Source organism: Rhincodon typus, chromosome 3, assembly GCF_021869965.1.
Source record: "Rhincodon typus isolate 14 chromosome 3, sRhiTyp1.1, whole genome shotgun sequence".
In the NCBI taxonomy this organism is placed as follows: Eukaryota; Metazoa; Chordata; class Chondrichthyes; order Orectolobiformes; family Rhincodontidae; genus Rhincodon; species Rhincodon typus.
In genome coordinates, this window is record NC_063334.1 from 24,995,915 (window position 1) to 25,018,340 (window position 22,426).

Here is a 22,426-nt window from a genome sequence, read left to right on the forward strand (position 1 = left end):
TCTCCATTCCTTCACTGTGATTGGGTCAAACCGTAGAATTCCCACCCTAAGGGCATGGAGAGTCAACCCATAGCAGGTGGACTGCAGCAGTTCAAGACAGCAGCTCACTGTAGTGATTGTAACGAGGTCAGCTAGATGGACCTTATAGAAAAGGAGTTTCCTGACTGTACCAGGTTGACAGGCCCAATCAGAGAGCCCTGGCTGACAGATAAACAGGAGTGGTTCTACTCATTCAGAGCTAGCTCTGGGGGGAAGCCTGACCAGTGTCAAGTACTATGCACATGTAAATAAAAGGGTGACTTGGTGACAGAATACCGGACGGTGTGGAGCGATTTCATTCACCACGATCTTCGCAACGGCAAGTAGGGACTGGCAATAAATACTGGCTATTCTTCCAAAATCAGGTTTTTTTGCAATTAAAGGGCAATAAACCTTATATCTTACCTCCCTAAAAGGTTTGCTCAACTATTTCCCTAAGGTCATTTGACTTTCTGTAATGAGCAGGTGGATCGTAGCCCACATTAAAGCGTTGACCTCATTTTCAGGAAACCACAAGGGTTCCCTTCAAAATCTGGTTCAAAGTCCAGGAAGTGTTTAAAACGGTTCTATATCTTCCCATTCTTCACACATTACATAAAATATATAAAGTATTCCCCATAATGACCAACAGTCTGGCCAAAGTAGCATGTTTTAAGGAGTTTCCTAGAGGAGCAGAAAAGGCGGAGAATCAGAAGGGGAATTCTGGTGCTTAGAGTCCAAGCAGATGAAGACACAGTTGCCAATAGGAGAATGCGGGAAAAGGGACGAGCTTATCACCTCAAACTGCTCAAACCACTTGAGGCTACCTCTAATTGATTCTGGTGTTCAGGTGGTCACAAATATGTAATTTACCTTTTCTCCTCTGCTACTCTCATCTTCAAATCACTGTAGATAACTGAAATTTCAAAAATACTCTAGACTGCATCTTTTGGAACAACAGTTCAACTCATGCATCTATCCTGTGATAATTGAGCCTCCATGACAGGTTTATCACTACTTACATATTCAAATACAACAATCCTGAATTCTACACCAGGTTCCCTCATTTTTGTAAATTCACTCTACATTATCATTTTTTATGGGCTTTAGCAAGCCATGGTTTTACTATGATCTGAAACTAAATTCTAAAAAATAGTGCTTTTAACTTTCTGACCACGTGTGTGTGGGTTTTTATCAGAAAGATGGTCCATTATGCCTGTGCTGACCCTTTGAAAGAGCTACCTAATTAGTTCTACTCAAATCTATCCCCACCATCCTATCAATTTTTCCCTTTGAAGTTTTGCCAAATTCCCTTTAGAAACTTATTATCAAATCTACTTGCATCATCCTTTCAGGCAATGTGTTCCTGATCACAACAACTCACTGTATTAAGGAATGCACTCATCTCCCCTACAGCTCTTTTCCCATTACCTTCAAGCTGTGTCCTCTGGTTATCGACCCTCTTGAAACAGGAATGTTTCCTGTTATTTGCTCTAATAAAAGCCTTCATAATTCTGAACTCTTCTCTTAAATTTCCTCTAAACCCCCTCTGCTCTAAGAACAACCCCAGCTACTGCACTAAACAAACATTTCTGGTGCCAACCAACTTTGGAGCAGTGACCCCAGTCTACCTTCAAACATAAAAACCGAAAGAACTGTGGAAGCTGTAAATCAAAAACAAAAACAGAAATTGTTGGAAAAGCTCAGCAAGTCTGGCAGCATCTGAGCACAAAAATCAGAGTTAATGTTTCCGGTCAAGTCAACTTTCTTCAGAATTGATGGTAGCTAGGAAAATATTGGTGTATATGCAGAAGGTGGGGCAAGGGGATAAGAAGTAAAATGACAGATGGGGACAGAGCCCAAAAAGAGAGAGAACAGTTGGACAGACAAAAAAAAGAGTGGATAACAATCTGACTAGGAGGTTGAATAGCTATTAATGGGTACTGTTAGTGGCTAACAATGGGTTGTGTGTAATAGCAGATTATGTGATAACAAGGCCTGGTGTTTGGGGGTTGGGGCAAGGACATGGGAGAGCTGAAGCCCTAAAGTTATTGAACTCCATATCGAGTCCAGAAGGCTGCAGGGTCCCCAACTGGAAAATGAGGTGCTGTTCTTCCAGCTTGCACCAAGCTTTGCTGGACACTGCAGCAAACCTGAGACAGAGATGTTGGCTAGGGAACAGGATGGTGTGTTGAAGTAGCAGGTAACTGGAAGCTCAGGGTCTTTTTTGTTGAAGGGGGGGATGGCATCACGCTGGCACGGTGGTTAGCACTGCTATCTTACAGTGCCAGGGACCTGGGTTCAATTCCACCCACGGGCGACTGTCTGCGTGGAGTCTGCGCGTTCTTCTGATGAAGGGTCACCGGACCCGAAACATTAACTCTGCTTTTTCCTTCACAGATGCTGCCACGACCTGCTGAGCTTTTCCAGCAACTTTGTTTTTGTACATTCTCCCAGTGTCTGCGTGGGTTTCCTCCGGCTGCTCCGGTTTCCTCCCACAGTCCAAAGATGTGCAGGCTAGGTGGATTGCCCATGCAAAATTGCCCATAGTGTTCAGGGATGAGTAGATTAGGTGGGTTATAGTGGGATGGGTCTGGGTGGGGAGCTCTGAGGGTATGAATTCTATGATCTATGATCGCTCGACCCAAAACATCAATTCTGACTCCCCTCCACAGATACTGCCAGGCCTGCTTAGCTAGGTAGTGCCTTCCCACTCTTCCAGATTGTGGAAGAACTGAGTCACACAGACAGCAGTTAAGCATCAGAGTCCATCACAATGCTGCAGGTCTGGAGTCATATATAGGTCAGACATATCCATAATAGAATATTAGTATACCAGGTAAGCTTTAATGCCAACCCAACAGTGTTCAGATTAATTTTTTAAATGATGCACTTTTTTAAAATTCAAAACATCTTTTAAGCCAAATTTCAAACTTGCAAGGAAACCTGGTAGACTTTGACTGCAAGTTTTCTGGAATATTAGTGCAACAGCGTAATTGTTTCATCAGGAAGTAAGGCTCTGAAAGGGTTAACGTTAAAGAGTGCCTCGAGTCCCAACCACAATGACGATGTAATATGGGTTTGGTGGGAGAACAGCCTAGAATCTCAAAGGACAGTTCTGATCACCCTGTAATAGGAAGGATATTATTAAGCTTGAAAGAGTTCAGAAGAGATTTACCAGCATGTTGCTAGGTATGGAAGGTTTGAGTTACAAAGAGAGGCTGAATAGTCTGAGACTTTTTCCACTGGAGCATTGGAGGTTGACAGGTCACCTTATAGAGGTTTATAAAATCATGAGGGGTATAGATAGGGTTAATGGTAGGTGTCTTTTCCCTGGGTTGGGAGATTTCAAGACAAGCGGATACAGTTTTAAAAGGTGAGAGGAGAGAGATTTTAAAAAACATGAGAGGCAATTTTTTTTGTTTTTTTACACAGAGTGTGGTTCGCATGTGGAATGAACCTCCTGAGGAAGTGGTGGATGCGGGCACCGTTACAACATTTAAAAGACACTTAGCTAAGCTCATGAATAGGAAAGGCTTGGAGGGATATGGGCCAGCAGCAGACAGTTGGGACTCGTTGAGATTGGGTTTATGGTTGTCATGGACTGGTTGGACCAAAAGGTCTGGATCTGCGCTGTATGACTATGCCTAAGACCTACCATCTAGGTCCTCCTCATGGTGTCTGTAACAATGTCTACTATCTTAAAGGACTTGTACATCGTCACTAACATGCAATAAATTACATCCTGCTTGAGCAATCATCTATTTTCATTCGACTATCAAGTGGTCTTCCTCTACCACACTAGACCAAGCAGACCCTGTAGATGCCTACGCTTGGTGGATGGTCGCAGCAAATCCACGTCATGGCGATCAATAGTTCAGATAGCTCATGCGACAGGATGAGAGTGGTACAGAACGCTCACCACAATCAAATCACTACCCTACTCTCCAAAGCCTTCCCCCACTCCGGCTGCCCCAGTACCATTAACTTGTTGAAGAACAGTTTGTTCCTTATGTTGTTGCACAGAACGTGAAATGGCAGCTATTAGTCTTTACTTACACCAATGATTAAAGTAGATACATATCAATTATAAACATTTGACTTGCGGATGTACTTCCCATCCGTGACACATGTATGACAGAGTCCAAAATAAATGTGTCACATCGTGGTCTGGACAAGTTGTCTAAACCAAAGCAATCACATCGTATGAACTCACCCAGCAGTTGTTGATCTTTCACACTTGTACTTTAGCAACATAATGCTACACTAGGGTCAGGTTTCCACTGCTTACCCAGGTGGAAATGGCCGAGTCAAGGGCAAATGGGAGATTACAAAGTGTAGATGTAAACTCTGATTCTTTGTGTACTCCATCATCCTGGGTTGAAAGTCCATCAATCCAGGTCAATTTCTGTCCACGGCTACATATTACAATTCTCCTGACTGTGCAAGTTCAGAATCCTGACCTTGGACATACATCACCGTTCCTTCAGCGTCACTGGGTCAAAATCCTAGAACTCCAGCATTTAAGAGTCTATCTACAGCACATGGACTTCAGCAATACAAGAAGGTAGTTTGGGATCGGCAATAAATGCTGGCCCTTACACGGATGTCCACATTCCATAGCGAATAATAAAAAAAGACATGGTAATCAAATTATGCTCAGAATTTGTTTTCTGTACAAGCTCACAGATGCAATAAGGCTAATTTTTAAATTCCTTCTATATCAAACAAGTTTTAATTTACACAGAAAACTTGACAAATGTACACCAGTGAAACTAAAAATGGTTCAAAATAGTTTTTAAATCAGGGTTTAAACTGAATTACTCACAGGTGGACAACTAGATACCTTCATTAGAAGAAATTCATACCTCTTGGTGTTAAAACCCATTTTCCGCTGTATTAATAAAACTGCATCACATTGTATTTAAACGCATTCCTTGATGCATTTACGAATGGTACAGAGACAACTATATTCTGTAACTGCACTGATTATTGGAAGATTACACATTTGTGGTCACCCAAATCAGGTTTATGGGAAATTTGACACGCAGTCTAAGCAGTGTGTTTGAACAAGTTTTTTGCACAATTTTCCTATTGCGCTCTAAGTGGAAACTCCCTCATCCAGGGGCCAGCAGTTTTACACACTGAAAAGCCTTCTTTGCTAAAAAAGAAATGCCTAAATAAAATTTATTGGGAACTGCAAGATGAAAATTTGGTGGTTCTAAACCAAATACCAGGTAAAGGTTTTGAGGTCTCTGGTAGAATGCATATTTTACTGACATAATATGTGGATTGATATGTATTAACAAAAACAAATTAACAACCTATTTCTGAATTATCACTTTGATGCTTTTGGCTCCTTTGATTTTTTTTTAAAAACTTTCAGCTCCAGCATATACATCCTCAGTTGCTTAGAATCATAGATTCCCTACAATGTGGAAGCAGGCCATTTCGCCCATCAAGACACATCAACCCTCCAAACAGCATCCCACCAACACCCCCCAACCACCATCCCCCCACCCTAAACCTGTAACCCTGCATTTCCCATGGCTAACCCGACTAGCTTGCACATCTCTGGACAGTATGGGCAATTCAGCATGGCCAAGCCACCTAACCTACACACTTTTTGACTGTGGGAGGAAACCAAAGCACCCGGGAGAAACCCTGGCAGACACAGGGAGAACGTGCAAACTCCACACAGGACAGTCACCCAAGGGGGGAATCGAACCTGGGTCCCTGATGCTGTGAGGCAGTGCTAACCACTCAGCCACAGTGCCACCCATTAGATGAGTATTTTTGATCCTACAATAAAGACAGTGTTCTCATGTTTCTTGACTTTGCCTTATGACAATGTGATCAAAACCGAAAACATCGGGAGCCATAAACGAGATTAGAGTCTCATGTGGCCCAGAGGCCATGGGCTCCAATCGCTCTTTTTCACAACGTTCCCCTTCTGACTGACCTCAAGCTAAATCGTTGGCACAGATTTGGTTTGGGGATGCAATTTCAGCCACCCGTGTTAAAGTTTCTAAAAAATCTACCCAGTTTCCAACTTAAAGAAAATGTTCAACTGCTTCCCTGCACCCTGCCAACATAGCAACAAACTCTTGTAATTGAATTTGAGCCTCAAAAATATGTCAAAAAAACGTTAAGCTTGACCTCTAATTGACCTGACTATCTGCCAAGTACAATTAGCCTCTAATTGAGGCAGGAAGACAGTAATTACACCTTGTAATCTTAAAGGGACACAACTAAAGTTGCACACAGCTGCATTTTCTGCAGCAGAATGATAAACTTAAGAAATACGGTGTGGTGATCTTGACCATATAAAACAATTTATTAGGGGCTCTTGTGCGGTGATACTGTCCCTATCTCTGAGCCTGAGTTCAAGTCTCACCGACTCCAGAGGTGTGAATTAGCAACGCTAAGCAGATTGATCCCAAAATATCAATAAAACGATAACTGCTTACACAGGCTATCAAGGTCGACAAGAGTCTTGTCCAACCAGACAGAATGGATTGTTTTGGGAACTGAAGAAAATTCTGCACATCTAGTTCTGAAAGCAGGCAATCCCCTGACTCTCCAACGCAGTCTACCATCTACAGAGGCAGAATCCAGGAGTGTGATGGAATACTCTCCTGTTGCCTGGAGACGTGCAGCTCCAACTGCCCTTGCGAAGCTCAAAACCATCCAGGACAAAGCAGTCTACTGGACTGGCACTCCATCCACCACCGGTGCACAGTGGCATCAGTGTGCAGCATTTATAAGACACACTGCAGCAACTCAACAAGAGTCCTTTTGCAAAGGTGAAAAACGAGCAATACCTGGAAGCTGAATGTACTGGTTCACTGAAGCTCCATTTTAAAGTGTATGAGACAGACCAGTATATGTCTCATTCACCAGTCACATTGTTTTAATTCCTTCTGCGTTGATAGCACTTTCCAAACCTATTACCACTACCACTTAGAAGGACAAGGGCAGCAGATGCATGGTAACACCACCAGCAAGATCCACCCAACCACCCCCCACCAAAGCCACACACCATTGTGACTCAGAATGGGATTGTCATTACTTATTGATCATGTATTCCTCAAGCTCCTTCCCTAACAGCACTGTTGGGGGGTCTAAACCACACAGACTCGAGCGGTTCAAGGCAGTAGCTCGTTATCACCTTCTTGAGGGCAATGAGAGATGGGAAACAAATACCAGCCTTGTCAGAGATGCTAAGATATCATGAAATTGTTGGAAAAAAAAAATCAGGCATTCAAGAGGTTGAGAGGTGGTGAAGATCCAAAATGTACACATGAAACCCAACACTGACAGTGAAAGTGCACCATCCAACTTATCCAATGCAATATAGGACCTAGTGGTTAGTTTAGACGGATTGCAATGACTCTAACAGTGACAAGGACAGCAACTATGCCTTTTGTTTTGCAGAACTCAGCATAAAAGGGCAAGTCGTCAGTTGTGTCTCAGTGAGGAGTACCCTCACTTCAATCAGAATGTTTGTGTTTTCAAGTCATACTCCAGAAATGGAGTTCCATAATCATAGCTGACACTCAGTGCAGTAGCAAGGGGGCACCGCAATGTCAGAGGGCCAGTCCTGAGGGGTCTCTGCCACATTGCTGCTGTGGTGTTTTGGAGCAGAGTTGAGCCAAAACAGTCCTTGTTCTGTCAGGTGAATGTATAAAACCCATTGCATTAATTCCAAGGCAAGCAGGGGCATTGCTATCAACTGTCCTGGGCAATATTCATCCTTCAACCAGCATCATTGAAAGGAGGTTTAACTGCTCATTAATGCTACTAATGTCCAATGGGAGCTTGTGGTGTATAAGTTGGCTGTTTTGGCAAATTTACAGAATGCATTCAAGAAACAAGGGTGAGAAAGAAATTTTGGGCGTAGTGAAGAAAGACACCTCCCCTATACATCTTCAGAAGATTGGGTATCTAAAGAATACATGAAGTTTCTCAGATAAGTTTGACCGTCATATTACCACAAACTTGTCAGCTATGCACAGCTTGATCGACAGCAACAGCAATAATAGTGAAAAATAACTGGACAAATACTTCATTGAGTTTCCGCAGCGTGAACCTATTCAGCATTACACTGACCTTCCTTTGGTTATTTGCCCTAGTATCTCCTTATACTGGCTTGGTCTAACAATTCTGTCTGCTAATTGTCACTGTGGAGCTACTTGCAATCTTTCACCAAGTGAAAGGCGCTATGTTTATGCACAAGTTGCATCTATAACAACCACCTGCTGAAATTTTCATTGTTTTGGACAACTCAACAATTGAACATGGAAAGAATAGACTTTATGAAGGTTTAAGCTCCACACTGTTAGTAGGTATTAACTCGAAACATTTTCGTAAATCATGAAAACAGAAAGTAACAGGCCAGCATTCTAGTTAATTTGAGAAATCTCCAGGGTTTCCATTTCAATAATCGGCACAAGTGGCAACAGTGCAGACTTTGCCAGGTCTGGAAATACCACTAATGTTTTCTGTCATACGATCTATTGGGCAATCATCTGGTACAAGTTAAGTTGATCAAAAATCTCCAAAAATTCTTTATCATCCTTCTCTCTCCAAAAAAACCCATACTAAGACAATAACACAGGTGAGTAGTGTCATTATTAAAAGGTGCTGGAGTGTCATTATTCTTAATCGTGTGGGTGGAAAGTTCAATGGGCTATTTAAAGTACAATTCTACAGTTTGTCAAAGTGCTTTCCTCCCATTCCTGGAATGACTCTTCCTCTTCAAAACTTGACTGAGTTTGCTTTTTCAATATTTTACATAGAATATTTTAGTTGTCAAGTTTCACAGCATGCTGCAACATCACCTGGTAATTTCTATGAGCACCCTCCATATTACAGCCCAACATAAATGCATATCTTTGTTATGCCTTGTATGTCTAAAATGTACTTGGTTTTTCCATTCATTTGCAAGGTTTCAAGCTGTGGCATAAACCTAACATTTTGCAGCACTATCAGCAGTTAAGTAACAAACCAATATTCTGCTTTGAAAAGCATCATCTCTCTCAAATGGCTTTGGATAATGTTATATTGTTATGTAATTCGTAAAGAGCTCAGAACTACTTGTTACCTTACTCTATATCCCGGTGGTGCCATGTTTTACTGCTGCACTACAGTCTTGTACCAAGTGACAGCATATCAGTTCACCAGCCACATGGAGACCTGCAAGAAAAACACCGAAACTCCAGCGTTGAATCTAAAGTTTGATTATTTCTAACTCATGGCAATTAGAAAACATAGCATGGCAGCGGGTTGTCTGAGTGTAAAAACAAAATTTTAAAAGCACAACTAGACTGAAAAATTAAATCCAATTAATGCCAAAGAAGAATGTGCAAGAATGGAATGATCATCACAGTAAAAAAAAATGTACAGCTCCAGCCCATGACAAATTGGAATAGACAAAAATCTTTGCAAAATTGAACATATATTTTAAGCACAAAATCAAACCATTGGATCTACCAATTTAATATTCAAAATCTGAGCCAGGAATCAGCTGAACCTGTCAACCATGTCCTAAAAAGACTTAAAAAGAGAGACAAAATATAAGCTGTTCAATCAACTCATTTAGGGTTCTGCATACCTTGAAGTACAAAGGGATGTGACTTGAAAAGCACAGATTCAGAATATTGCAGGCTACAGACACTGTCCGATCATAAGAAATCATGAGTAGTAAGGCAAAGACTCTCCAAACAGCTCGTTTTCAGTTGAGTCATGTGAAAGGCATGGGGCTGATGCAGTGAAATAACAACAAAAGAATGGACAACAGAGAGAAAAGATGGGCGAGAGATGCGAATGACGAAGAGTTCACAGATTTACAGGAAATGTCCTGCAAATGGATCAAACTGCAAATTTTTGCAAAGTCAAAAGAGTGGGAAAAAGATTTGCAGAACAAAGAAAAAAAGATGATGAGACAAATTATTAGAATAAAGCGATAGGGTGAATCAGAAGTAAAGTGACCTAAGATATCTATACCCTGGAAGAGAATAATGAGTCCGAGGACACAAGAGAGACAGGAACCACACAATTACATGGAATAGCTGGAGACAAGCTGCTTCCCAGCTCACAGAGAAATGAAATTCACGTAACCATTCAAATCCAGAAGAAGATGAGAAACAAACCCACCACAATAAAATCAGAAGCTGAAGATTGAGTGTGGAGCTGAGTAAGTTCATCCAGCATGGACAATATCAGAAGATCTTTCCTGAAAATTTAAAAAAGGCTACCCAAGGAAAGATGCTTTGAATTGAGTGTGCAGAGGAAACAGATTCAACAGCTAGGAACAACCCAATTCAGACAGAGACTCAAAAAAGGTATTAACACTTCGTACTACGTCACTGAAACAGATGGTCCTGCTATTCTGGGATTGAGCAGTGTGAAGATCTAGTGAATTTCAGTAAAGCATGAGGCAAAAGATCAAAATATAAAATCACTCAGGGAACGTAACACCACCAAAACCAAAGCAAATTACAGATGAAACCAACAAAGGTGTAGAGTTACAGATGTTTGCTCAGAAAGTGATCCAGTGGTGACTTGATAAGAAACAGCAACACAGCCAGCAATACAGCAGCATTAGTCTATCAGGGATGAGATCACGCTAGAAGATGGTCATCTGCTAGCCAAATCCAGAACGACTATACTTGAATCAATGCAGAAGAATTTATCTAGAAGGGCTTGTGGGAATGAATAAGTGCTGACAATGGGTTTCGGCCCGAAACGTTGACTTACCTGCTCCTCGGATGCTGTCTGACCTGCTGTGCTTTTCTAGCCTCACACCTATAGACTTGTGGGAATGAAGAAGTGTAAGCTCATAGGCAGATCCACCATGTACCTAATACACAGCTATAAGGACTTTGAAAATATAGTGTCTATACAGAAGGTATGCTGAAAGAAACAGAAACACAGCAGGAAAAGAAGATGATAGCCACTGATTTACCAGCCAGACCATGGCATATTATGGGAGTTAATTTATCTTATTCACTTCTCATTCACCTCTCTAGCCCAGCTTTCTGTCCAATGTCCATTCTTTTGTTGCTATTTCACCCAAGAATGGTACCTTTAAGTAGCAAACTGCTAGTCACAAGTTCATTTTTATCAATAAGATGAAAGATTTGAAAGCTACAGCAATCATCTCAGCAGTACAAGCTCTGTTCACTAAGGAAGAGATTCTTTTTTTGAATAGTGTGTGACAATGGAACCTAATTCACCTCCAGAAAATTTAAGGAATTACCTGAACAGTATGGACTAAACCTCATCACCACATTACCCAGAGGGAAATGGCTTTAAAGAAAATCAAGTCTAGACAGTCAAGAGAATGCACATGAAATGTGAGCATAAATATCTTATTTGAAAGCACTGAGGATAGTAAGTAACACTGGGGATTTACAGATGCAGATTGCCACCTCAAACATGATGATGTGACTGTAACAGAGGAACACAAGGAAGGGCAGGATTTGGGTGTTAAATATTCCTGAAAATAAGGTGCTCCAAAAAGATAAGGAAGGGGGAAAAAAAAGGAGAACACAGAAGTGCTGCAAAAAGAGGTTGTCTCAGGGGTTCAAAGGACAACAGTCAATTTGGCTAAAACTAAAGAACAAGAGGCAGAAACAAAATTGCTCAGTGTAGCGTCGTGTATAGTGCGAAGAATGTAGAGGAACAAATTTTCAAGGAAATTATAGAGAAGTGGAAACTTCAATAGTTACAACAGGGGACTTTACCTAAAGTTAGACCGAGACAATGGTGGGTCTAGGAGCATACGAGGGGCAAGTGTTCTGTGATTGTGTGCAGGAGAATGTTTAGCAGCAGAAGACCAAACAGAGACAGTTGATGAGGCTAATGCTACTGATATAGTGTACATCGACTTCCAAAAGGTGTTCAATACAGTGCCACAGAGTAGACTTGAGAAAAGTTATAACTCATGGAGTAAAAAGAGACAGAGTCATAACACACATACAACATGGCAAAATGATTGGAAGCAAAGTGCAATAGTTAATGGATATTTTTTGGATGCAGAAAGTTTGTGGTTGAGTTTCCCCATAGGTTGGTTTTGGGACAAATGCTTTTCTTGACATATTTTAATGATCTAGCTCTTGGAAACTGTCCCCTGTGCACAAGTTTACAAAGTACACAGAACTTGGAAGCACAGTAAACTGTGAGAAGGACGGTGCAGAACTATATAAAGGATATTTACAAATTAATGAAGAAACGTGAGGTGATATATTTTGAAAGAAAGAAAATGCAACAACAATTTAAAGGGCACCATCCCAAAGCACGTACAGCAGCAGGGCAACCAGAGTGCATATGCACGTGAATCACGAAAGATGGCAGGACATGGAGAGCAAGCAGTTGATAAAGCATACAGTGTTCCAGGCTTTATTAACAGAGGCATAGAATGCAGGAGCAAGGAGGTTATGTTGAACTTATGGAAGACATTAGTGAGATCTCAGCTGAAGTATATGGTGTACAGTCTGGGCAATCACTTTAAGAAGGATGGAAACACATTGGAGAGGATGGAGAAGAGGTTTACAGAAATGGTTCCATGGATGAGAAACTTCAGTTCTGAAGATGGATTGGAGAAGTTGGAACTATCTATCTATGATAGTAGAAGGCAAAGAGGAGACCTTGATTGAAGTTTTCAAAGTCATGAGGGGAGTGGGCAGAGTAGATAGGGAGAGACTGATCCAATACAAAGATCAAGAATGAAAGTGCATCCATACAAGCTAATTCTCAAAAAAGCAAGTGTAACAGGAGAGTATTTTAACACAGTGAATAGTTACGTGTTACACCATCTGGAAGTGTGGAAGCAAATTTGATGGAGGGGAGGTCAATTGAGGCAATCAAGAACATTGTTCCTATTGGATGATTATTTCAACAGACAGGGTTATGAAGTTTATAAAGTCATGAGGGGTATAGATAGAGTTAATGGTAGATATCTTTTCCCTAGAATGGGAGTTCCAATACTAGAGGACACATTTTTAAGGAGAGATTTAAAAAAGACACGAGGGCCGTTTTTGTTTTAAAACCGAGGGTGGTTCATGTGTGGAATGAAATTCCTGAGGAAATGGTCAATGTGGGCACATTTACAACATTTAAAAGACTTTGGATAAGTACATGAATAGGAAAGGTTTGGAGGTAGATGGTCCAGGAGCAAGCAGATGGGACTAGTTTAGTTTGGGATTATGTTCAGCACAGACTGGTTGGACCGAAGGGTCTGTTTCCGTGCTGTATGACTCACTGAGTCACACGCAAGAGATGGTCAACACTTCAACAAGAATGTCTTTTTAACAGGCAGGGATTTAGCAATGTGTCTGTTCGCAGAGGAAACTTGGAAGCCAGTAATAGTTTAAGAAGAATCTGGGAGTCTTCAAGGTCAAACACCATTGAGGCTAAAAGCAGTAAGCAAATGAGGAGAAACAAAGTCCATATTTGACCTATACCCAAACTGGAAAAACAGAAAAGACCATCAATACCACCAAGGACATCAACAGCATTATCAGCTAATGGTGCACCCATTAACACTACCACCAGCAACTGGCAACATTAGCATAATCAAGCACAACTCCTACACCATCAATAGCAACACACATAACACTGTCTTTGCAGCATGCCAACTCACTACTGAGAGGGAAGAATGCCAAATCAACAAGATGGAGGCACAACATTTTACATCTAAACAGTGCAATGAATAATGTTTTCCCTGGAAAAGAAAACATTTGGTTTTGTAAAAGTCAATTGTTAAGTCTTTAGAGAAAAATGTTAGTGATTGGAATGGATATTGATAGAGCCATTAGATAAAGTAATACATATCTTTTTAAAGATAGAGGAACGTTACATTGTGACATCATTTGTACAGAAATAGGAACTAACTCATGTCAATGTGTGTCATGGGTGCCACATTTACTGTCGCACTGCTGTCATGTGCCGAGTAACAATGTATTATGCTCAGTCCAACAACGATGGGAAGAAGTAAAAAACGTTAGATGTAGCTCCAGCATTCCAAGTCCAAAATGTGATTTTTTCAAACTTCTGGGAACCAGAAGACATAACAGTTAATAAGCAAGATACAGACGGGGCTTTCATGGATGACCTCTCCATTCATCTAGTGTTGCATTAATCCAACATCAAAGTAACAGTTCTTTTCAGTCCTTACACAATAAATAGATAGCTTCTCCCCTAACAACGGTTTAAACTTTGTTACAAATGAGAGAACATTTAGAACTTCGAAAGTACAGTGGGTTTTGGACACCGTGCCCTCACCTCTGGATCTCATTTAGACACAACTCTGCCCAAGGTGCAAGGGTGTGTGAAATGATCTTGGACAGCCTCCTGCAAGTATTCAGCATCCAAATACATCAAACTCCCACAAGAATAAAACTGGCACAGTTTCACAGAGATACCACAAGGTTGTCTGATGATAGGAAATGAAAACAAATCTGTCAGGAGATGGCCTAGAACAATGACTGGGATACAGTGGAGGCTTGAGGAGGATGAGGGAAGCAGAAAGATTTTCTTCCTTGAATTTTACAGTAGACACAGTGGGTGCCCTCCCAGGAGAAACAGTGCCCAAAATCTCCAGAGCAGACATCTTGTTTTGTACAAGTAGAAAATACATTCCAGCAAAATTATAAATTAAGTATCTACATATTGTTCTGAATCCTCAGATTTGTGTACCAGGTTCTGTGCTCAGAGCTCCCACTCAAGAGAAAAAAAGAGCCAAGAGTCTCAGAACAAAACAACATAATGTCCTGAACAGTGACATACAGTTTTGTGCTTGAGTTGCTGATGGCCTTTTTGCAGTTTACAATAAAATGTTTTTAGAAAACTAATGAGTTTTTTTAAAAAAAAAACATTGGAGTCTATTGAATAAATGAAGAAGGAAGAACGTTGTCCTTTTAGTCCAGGAGGAAAAGCATTTTTTTTAATTAAGTGCACCTCAAAGTGGTAATAACTGTGGCTGAAAGTTGCAATCATCTACTATAATTCAGCATCATCTCCTGAAGTCAAGACAATTTGTTCCATGCTCCCCTGCATCACCTCCCCTCTACCCCAGAACCAGGGTCATGGTGTGAGGAGGGTTAGAGTGGAGCACAGGACCTGACTGCAATATAATGCATGGAAGCACAGCACAGCCAGACACAGAGGGTCATCTTACATCTTCTCAAGAACCTGCTTCTGCGAGCCAGGGTGTGGGAAAGGCTTAAAAAAAAGGCAAGATGCTTTCCTGCTTCAGATCATCTGTAAAATCCCACACTGGTGATCCCCTGCACATTAAAACCCAGCAGCACAGCAGGGGTGTTATCAAAGGACGACAATCCCTGCTAATTTGTAACCACGTTAGTTTTACTTACTGTTGAAATTCAGCTCCATTTCCCCTTCATCTTCATTCACCCTCCTCCATCTTCTATAATGGTGTTAAAACAAGGAGGCTAAATCTTCTGTAGCTCCACTTGAGAGAAATGCACATTGTACCATTTTATGCAAGATGATCTGACATTGCTTATAACAAAGAAAACAAAAGGGGAAAAAAAAAGCTGCACAGACACCTACAGAGCTGAAGGTTTATTCCAGACCTGTATCTACAAAATAAAGAGAGACTGGAGAGAAAGAGAGAGAGAAAGCTGTTTCCAACTGAGATCTGGATCAAATTACAGCACAGAAAAAGGACAGGCCCCACCCCATTCTTCTTCAGGGCAGACCAGCACATCACTGAACAAATCTCAAGGCTCTGTCTCTCGCTCGCTCTCTCTCTCTCGCGCGCTGTGTATGTGGCTCCTGCACTTAGAGAATTAGCAGATCATTCAAGTCTTCACTTCCCCACGCACCCACCCCTTGTTCTCTCCAGCTCAAATGAGACCAGCTTCGAGCAACCATCAGATGTTCAGAGAGAGAGAGAAAAGCACACGGTATCTGCTGCCTCATCACTGCAGCTTTAAGACACACACAATAAAGCTGCCTAGTCCTACCAGCTCCAGGAGCAGCCATTTTACCTCCAGACGCTCCACCAGCTCTCAGTAGCAGAGCCTCCAGCCAGCAGCACAACATGGCCCCACTTATCTACCACTCATCAGAAGCAGCTGAGGCAATGTAAAAATGCTGTTCAAATTCCAAGCTAGCTCCTCTTGCCAATACCTTGCTGAAAGGGATGTAATTGGCTGGGGAGTTTCTTTTTTGTAATATATACATTCTCCTTCCTCTCTGAAGCTATTAGAATTTGTCACATTCTGCACAAAAAAATAAATCACACACCACTCTTTCCCCCTTGAAATGAGCAATTTACCCCAGGAGAGACAATAACAGTTGCTTACATGAAACAAGTTGGAGAAATTCTGGTTTTAACAGGAGGAAACTTTCTCTTCACCACCCCCTTACCCTTCCAAACCAGGCTGCTCTTATTGATGTGTGGCTTTGTTGGTAGCAGCAAGTAGACACAAGCATTCCACAATGCCTGCACCACCCTGGAGACTTTCAATGAGTCTCACAAGGAGAGCAAAAGAGAGAGGGAAAGCCCATCTAAAGTCTGGCTCAGGAGGCTCCAAAGTTTACAGTACTGACCTTTGTTAATCACCAGCCAAGCTGTCTACAAATCAGCAACCTCTTCCAACGCTCGCACCCTCCCTCCCTCAGTACATATATACACACACAAACACACACACAGCTGCAGCTGCCCTGGTTCAAGAAGGTCCTTTATCAAATAGACAACAGCATGCACTTAGAAAATGACATGAGTTTCACATCAGTGGTGATCTCTTCTCCAGATTAGAAAAATGAAAAGTGGCTGCTAATTCTACGGGAAGAGGAGGAGAACAATGTACTCCCCACCAGCCCCTCACCCAGTGTATCAGTGATGCAGTGCACAATGGGTTAAAGCACAGCACCTACAAGATGCCTTCAAGAGATCACTCAACAGTCTGGATAAAAAGCTCACTGTTCAAGAAGGACTGCTAATCAGCGAGGATGAAAATACAAGGGGTCAGCAGATCCACTTCCAGTCCTTTGTCATATTAACCAGCCTTTTCTTATGCAATACTTGCTTTTTAATTCCTTTTTTTTAAACCTCCCTTCCTCGTTTTGGAAAACATTCCTTCCACAGATGATTCGATGTTTATCAGACAGAGATGCTGACAGTTTGCATTGCTGCACAGCCAAAGCATTACAGTAATAAACCACTCAACAGAAAACCTACACAGTCATCTCAAACACCATCAATGCAATTTCTAGTGAATTAAATGGAGTGTATTTTTTAAACAAAGCATGGTTGACCTGGCTTAGCAACATTTCTTCAAACAAGAGAGGGCAAACAATTAAAAGTACTTTAATACAAATAACTGGTCTTGTAGTAGCTCAAATTGTTCCTCAGCAGGATTCCTGAATGTATGCATCCAGGATCCCTCACTGTTCCATTTTAAAAATGGGTTTTCGGTGCATACTGCCAGCAAGAATTCCAAGTCCTCTTCAGGAAAATTAAAAGTGAAAAATAAGTATATTGAACATGTTAAAAAAAAGCATTAACAGATGTAGCCAAAAGTCTAAGGAGAATTGTACCTGGGACTACTGGAATCATCTACATAAACAGGTTGGGTTGGCTATAACAATGCACAGAATGGAGCAATATAAAAAGGTAAACCAGTAAGCTTTCCCACCACCCTCAACCCAAGGGCAACATTTCACAAACAATCGACAATAACAGGAATATCCAAATTGTTCTAGTCAAGGTCCTTGGTTCCAATGCAATGCTGCATTGGGAATGTTACTGCTATCATATAGTAGAAATTAATGCAGAACTGCTAATAAATATGAAGAATGGGCCAATGTTATCTAGCAGCAATTTGCACCAATGGCAGTTTCTCTTTACAAAGAACAAACTGTTTATACAAATATGCTACTGATAAGCAACTGTGTAATGCAAAAAACAATCATCAAAATCCAACGTTTTAAGAGGAGCCTGCACAAAATAAGGTTGTAAAACAATACTCAGTGCAACTGGTACTATACCATTTCCGAAACATTTCATACATCTGATAGAAGATGCATCACTTAACCAAAACAAAAAATAGATTTATACAATTGTCTCTGATGTCTAATAGATCTTCAATTTGTATGAAGTCACAAGGCTTCAAAGAAAACCATCACAAATTTTTATTAGCATGCAAGATAAAAAGAGAACATTCTCTTTTTCTATTGTTGGAAGAAGAATACCAATACAGCGAATGCCTTGCACTTTCTCAGGCTACAGGGCAACAGGCACATTGATAAAACTTGATCTTTACTGTCATTATGTATGATATGCAATCCTGGTATGTACACTGTACAGAAATGTGTAAAGTTCACACATTTAATAAATTATGTACTCCACACAAGTCAAAATTTTGAGTGGGTTTATAATAAAACCACCACTACTAAACTAAAAACATCAAGATGCAGGTATAAGTTTAATGACATGGTGCATTCAGTCGGCATATTTTCAGTTCTAGGCAAGTGGCTCCTCCTCATCTACGTTCCATGCCACTGAACCCAGGGCCCCTGTAAAAAGATGAAGCCAAAACCAGCTTTGCCAGGATACAGCTGAAAGTCCTCCAAATTGCTCTTTAGATCTGCAGCCCAGGTTTACACAGAGACAATTTTGTACAGTGCACAACGGTCCCAATCAGTGCTTTATTTCCTGTATCCTCTGGTATTATTTCACGAAGGTCTTTGCTGCTTACAGAATGTGGTCTCCCTCACCGCTGTTTGGTCACATCAAGGCCAGGAAGGTTTTAACTTTTCAACCACACAAATAGGGCACAGTTGCCTAGCTCTCATACTAACTGGAGCTTATGAAAAGCTTAGTAAACAGCTAAATATCTTCACTACCCTCACCCATTGCTCTCCCTAGTGTATCAATCCTACTATGGTCAGTAATGTTTGAAATCATGTTCATTCTTAGAAATCGATAAATGGTTATTTCACATATTACGAAGAGTTTATAACATAGAAACAAGCTATTTGGCCCAACTCTCAATGTTGGTGTTAATGCTTCATTTGAGCCTCCTCTTACCATTTCCCTTCATTCCTTTCTCCATCATATGTTTATCTAATTTGGTCTAGTATTCACTTCATCCATTCCTTGTCATAGCAAGTTACACATCCCACCGCTTACTAGGCAAAGACTATATCATATTTAGGACCCCTTTTCTCTGCTGAGATCATGACTCATGCATATTATCCCCGAATGCAGCTCACCATAAACCTGGGGAATCCTGCTTTCGATATCAGCTAACATAGTCATGCTACTAAAAACTAAATCTTGGTACCACAACTTACTAAATCCTCTATTTCCTTTTCACTGTCAGTTTCTTGCATTGCAACCCTTATTTGGCCCTTCATTTCAATTTATATCCTCTAAAAAGATATCCATTGAATTATATGGCATAACATGGATATGCAGCACTATCAATGCCAAAACACTTCAATTGAAATTCCTATTCACAGGTGCCACCAGTCGCAATTTTTCCTTTCTCTAATCTCCTCCAGTTCTGCAACTTTTCAAGATCTTTGCACTCTTCCAACTCTGGCCTCTTAGGCAACCCCAATATTTATTGCTCCATCATTGGTGGCTGTGCCTTTTATTGCTTCCAATGCCTTTTATTGCTTGGGCCCTAAGCTCTGGAATTCCCTCCCTAAAATCTTTCTGCCGGATTTTCTTCCTTTAAGATACTCCTTAAAGCTCCTCCTTGACCAACTAAGATTTTGGCCATCTGCCCTAATTTCACCTTATGTGTCCTAATGTCAAATTTTACTTGATAATCAGTTCCGTGAAGCACTTTGGGACCTTTTGTGTTAAAGATGTTTCACAGGCATAAATTGCTGTTTAACCACCCTACATTACACTGAATTTGTACACATTTCTCTGTGCCAATTCTACCCTACACTCCCTTACCTGCACCTTTCTTGAAGTTGTCAATTCTTGAGCTGGTTAAATGATTCCACATGCAAGCATGAAGTGCTTACAGAACTGTGACCAGTGACTGCAGGTCCACGACATATGCTGTCCTCCCTGTTAATATGTTAACTATATCAAGATACAACAGTGAACAGCATTGTTTAATTAAGTTCTTAGAGCACATACAGAGACTACTGTTTAAATTGGTAAGTTCTTTTGGGATTTTGTTTTGCTACAGTGCTCTTGTAAGGGGCTGTCATCTGTTTAGTTTAAATTGGGTTGATTTGGTTTAATCAAAACAGGATAGAGAGGAATGGTATGGGCTTTTGTAGCTTCCAGTCTAGAACGTCCAGGTTCAACTCCCAGCTGCCCCAGAAGTGTGTCATAGCATATCCAAACAGGTCAATTAAGAAATAAATAGAGACTGCTGGTTCACTGAGTTAATAGGAAGGAAGTAGGCATAAGGAATGCTGCTTATTCTATGATTAAACCCATTATCACAAAAGTATTAGGTGTCTAGCTTCATACTTCGCCAACTGACTGGGGATCAATTTGACTCTCCCACCATGTCTAACCTTTCCAACAGCAGGATAACCAAGAGTGAAAAAAGTCTAGGAAGGCAGAGACCAATTTTAGCCCTCATACTGCCTCAAATACATGAGCTGAGAAAATCCCAGCACCCCACTGACCAAACCTGGAAAATATTTGGTCGTCTGAGCTTGTGAAATCAATTTCAGAACCACACAGGAGAAAACTCTGAATACTAACATCTTGGATTTTGCTATAAGGAGACATGCCAACGTTCAAGTTAGCAATTTCACAACAAAGAAGTGCCACACCTCATTTACACTACAATAAGGCACATGCTTAGCATCAGAAAGCATCCCAAAATCAAGTGTATTTATAACCTCACTTAAACTGAGAAATAATTAAGATACTGTGGTAGATCCTTCACTGATGCGGTTTCTTGAATGTAAGATGTTAAATTGATTTATGGAGCAGCAATTTCTTTTCTTAAAAGGAAAACACATCGGCTCAATTTTACTTTGAAAGCTGAACATATTAAATTCCATTTAAAGTCCAGTATGCAAAGAAACCCTGCCACAAAATTAATAAAACTCCTAAAGTTGTATTTTCAAGGCATAATGCAAAGATAGTATGGTACTAGATTAACAAAAGATATTTTAACAAGTGACTCCAAATTTGACAACACAATCTTTCTTTAATACTTTCACTCATGAAGCCTTTTGCACATAAAGTCTGGTTTTATTACATGGTCAACTTGTCCAAAGTCCACTGATAGTACAGCCATTTTCCTCCGTATCATTTTCTCCTTACAACAATTCAATTATTTTAATAGTATTTCAATACTTACAAATCAAATATGCATCCCAGCAGGGAAAAAAAGTGTGAAAACTAAACATCAGATGAGAAACACTGTAGGAAGATGAGAAATCAGATTCTACAAGGGAACACCAAGAAACAGACAAACACTGTCACAAGAATATATGTGGAACAGTCAACAACTACAGGCTATGAATATAAGACAATGCCTAATAAGTCCAAAAAAGAAATTCAGGGAAGTATCATTACCCAGAAAGAGATGAAAATATGGAACTTGTTATCACCATAGATGCAATTTAGAGAAAGTTAAATGATGTGCCCAAGAGAGAAAGGAACAAAAGGATATGTTGATAAGGCAATATGAAGGACAGTTACTGGCTCTGAACTGTAAATCCTAAGTAATTCTAATTGTTAGAAACCCAACTAGTTGTGTACCATTAACATCCCACCACAGAATGTGTAGAATATGGATAAAGTTATCTTACTGAAGTTCTCCTGAAACTATTCCACTGGAAGTATAAGGAGTGCAGATCTATCTTAATTCACCATTTTCCAGAACAGGCCAATTCCCCTTTACAGATATCAAGGTGAACAAATCAGAACATCCGAAGCATTGAGAATGATTGTAAGTCCACGTGTTGAAAATCATGAAGCAATTTGGAGGGCCGAATAGAGAGCATCTACTTCCTCTGGTGCAGGCAAGTCCAGATTCAAGAGGTAATGACAGCCCAATTAGGGGTGGTGTCAAGAAACACTTCTTCACATTGTATGTTGAAATCTGGAAACACTCTTCCCTCAAAAAGCTGCTGAGCCTGGGGGGGTCAATTGAAAAATTTCAACATCGATAGACAGACTTTTGTTAGGTCAGGGTATTAAGGATTGAGGGGAGATGGAGTAACGATACAGATCGAATTGAATGGCAATCAAGCTCCAAGGATTGAATGGTCTCCTCCAGTCTTACGTTCCTGATAATGCCAGGAATGATAACACTGAATTTTACATTGCCGCGTGTTCTGCCCAGAGTTTTGACGTGCATTCCACATAATATTCTGAAACCTCAACATTCACTGCTCACACCTGTGGAGCAAGTTGTACTGTATTCTGTGTTGAATT

General features: G+C 40.7%; 1 protein-coding gene across 5 annotated transcripts in view; it reads right to left on the minus strand.

Moving 5' to 3' along the window:
• The window catches only part of znf462 (zinc finger protein 462), a 104,996-nt gene that overhangs the window by 56,155 nt on the left and 26,415 nt on the right, over positions 1-22,426 (minus strand). Inside the window, exon 3 of one of the 5 annotated variants that reach the window (XM_048595013.1) lies at positions 9,130-9,216. The exons of 3 other annotated variants lie outside the window; for them this stretch is intronic. The gene's annotated coding sequence lies outside the window, so the exon portion shown is untranslated. Of the gene's footprint in view, positions 1-9,124; positions 9,217-22,426 lie in introns of all 5 variants that reach the window. One more of the 5 variants, XM_048595014.1, reaches the window with a different exon arrangement.